Source organism: Terrapene carolina, unplaced genomic scaffold, assembly GCF_002925995.2.
Source record: "Terrapene carolina triunguis isolate 2854851 unplaced genomic scaffold, T_m_triunguis-2.0 Scaffold34460, whole genome shotgun sequence".
Classification (NCBI taxonomy): Eukaryota; Metazoa; Chordata; order Testudines; family Emydidae; genus Terrapene; species Terrapene triunguis.
In genome coordinates, this window is record NW_020698811.1 from 4,380 (window position 1) to 7,093 (window position 2,714).

Sequence of the window (2,714 nt, forward strand, 5' to 3'; positions counted from 1 at the left end):
GGACCCCATTCCTCTCCCAGAGCGTGGAGAGAACCCAGGAGTCCTGGTTCCCAGCCTCACTTCCCCCCGCTCTAACCACTAGACCCCACTTCCCTCCAAGACTATTTGCGTTATGAGGTCACTGGCTGACCCATCGCTTACCTCACTCTGCGCTGGGCGCTTCCTTCTCCTTTCCTGTTAAAGCCACGTCTCAGTGATGCACACAGGCCTGGTGCCCTGGGGAGTGGAAATGGGGCAGGACGGTTGGGGGGGTTCTCCCCTCCCCTTTGCTTCACACCTCGGGGTCCTGGCTCCCCGGGGGGCTGTGTGGCAACTGGGGGGCTGATGGGCCCGGCTTGTGGGCAGGGCCCCAGACTGGGCTGCAGGACACCTGGGTCCTTGGCCCAGCTCGGCCGCAAACTCCCCCTGTGACCGGGAGCAAAGGCAGGAGGCCCCCTGCCTCAGTTTCCCCCGCTGTATAATGGGGGAGAATGAGCCTTGCTGTGTCTGTTCAGACTGGCTGCTCCTGGAGGCGGGGGCTGCTTTCGCCGTGTGTCCCGGCAGCCCCCAGAAGGATGGGGCCCCGATCTCGGAGGGGGGGCATCAGTGGGGCACCTGGCCCAACAGGGTCCGGTCTGGGGTGGGGATCTGTGCTGGGGTTTAGCCATCCCAGCCACATCCCTCAGCTTTCTCTGCCCCACCCCTCAACCTGGCATCTGGCCTCCCACCGACCTGTCTCGCCCGGGGGTCGCACTGAAGCATTGACCCCCATTGAACTCAAAGGCCCGAGCGACCCGGCGGAGAAAACCCCTCGGGGTTAAAGATTCGTCAGCTCTCAGCTCTGCTGGGGTGGGGAGGCCGGGGGGCAGCTCCCCCGGCCAGAGGACCGGTCCCCAGCGAGCCTGGCTGGGACCATGGGGCAGGGCAACGAGGCAGCCAGGCCGGGGGCTAAAGTCCCGTCCTTGGCTGGTCATTAACCCCCCAGCCACATTGGGCAAACAACAAGCAAACAACCACCCCAGGCTGTGTCTGGTGGGGAGGGGGCCAGTGGGGCTGCGGTGGGAAGCTGTGGGGGGATGGGAAGGGGGCTGTGGCGGGGGGGGGGGAGGACCGGGGCTAGTTTTGTCCAGCTCAGGAAGGGGAAGTGGTTTGTGGGTCTTTTTGTCCAATTTCCGTTCCGGGGTTGTGCTGAACACGGACAGATTTTTTTGCTTCATAAAACAAGTAGGGGAGGGGGGACGGGGGAGTCTGTGTGCGACAACCAGGGTGTTTGTATGTGTGCGAGCTGTGGGGTGTGTGTGTGTGTATGAGCTGGAGTGTCTGTGTGTGTGTGTGTGTGTGTGTGTGTGTGCGCGCGAGAACCAGGCTGTGTGTGTGTGCAAACTGGTGTGTGGGTGTGTGTGTGTGTGAGAGAGTGTGCAAGAACCAGGGTGTGTGTCTGTGTATGCGAGAACCAGTGTGTTTGTGTGTATGAGCTGAAGTGTGTGTGTGTATGAGAACCAGGGTGTGTCTGGGTGTGTGATTTTGAACAATCTCTCGCTCCACCCCAGTGGGTGGGAGGGCGTCTGGGCCCAGACGTGTTCTGCTCAAATCAGCTCCATTTCGCCCATTAGCTGAGGATTTCTGTAAACATGGGCATGTCTCACACGCGCGCCCCCACCCCCTCACACACACACACCAACACTCACAGACACACACACACACACCTTGTGACCATCCAGCCTGACCTGCTGCCACAGGCCAGAGAAAGCCCCCACGCCGCTCCCAGAGCAGGGGAGAGAACCCAGGTGTCCTGGCTTCCCAACACTCCCCCCCACTAGCCCCCACTCCGCTCCCAGAGCCGGGAGAGAACCCAGGCGTCCTGTCTCCCAGCCCCCTCAATCTAACCACTCGTATTCTGGTGTTGTAACAGGGAGTCCATCACCCCTGGATTCTGCACCCCATAAAGGTCCATGGGGTGCCCCAGCTGGGCCAGAGCCATGTTCGGGGGGGGATCCTCCTTCCACTGCGCCCTGGCCCCGGGGGGGGGGGCAGGGCTAGAGAGCCCCGGCCCTTTGGCTCCGCAGCCCAGCGGCAGTAGAGCTTTTATCCTCCCCTGGCATTGGCCACAAGGGGGTGACATGATGCAGGGTCACCCCCCCCATAACCCTATATCCTGCTTTCCCCTAGGAGCTCCCCTCCCCCAACCCCCTCTGGATAGGGACCTCCCAGGGTAGCCCCCCAGCTCCTCCCCAGGCAGCCCCCCCAACTGTTAACCCCGCTGGGACCCATTCCTGCCAATGCTCTAACCACAACCCCTCCCAAGCCCTCCCAAGGGAACAACCCAACCAGACCCCCCTCCCCAGGGGGACCCCCCCGCCCCCCCCGCCGTTTATCCCCCCCCCGGCCCCCTGACATCCCCCTGCTCTACCCCCCCTCCCCTGAGAGCCCCCCCGGTAACCCCCCAGCCCCTCCCCAGGCAGCCCCCCGCAACTGTTAACCCCGCTGGGACCCATTTCCTGCCAAAGCTCTAACCACAACACCCCCCCTCAGAGCCCCCCCAAGGGAACAACCCAACCAGACCCCCCTCCCCAGGGGGACCCCCCAGCACCCCCTGCTGTTTATCCCTCCCCGGACCCCTGACATGCCACTGCTCTACCCCACCTCCCCTAAGAGCCCCCCCAGGTAACCCCACAGCCCCTCCCCAGGGGGACCCCCCAGCACCCCCTGCTGTTTATCCCTCCCCGGACCCCTGA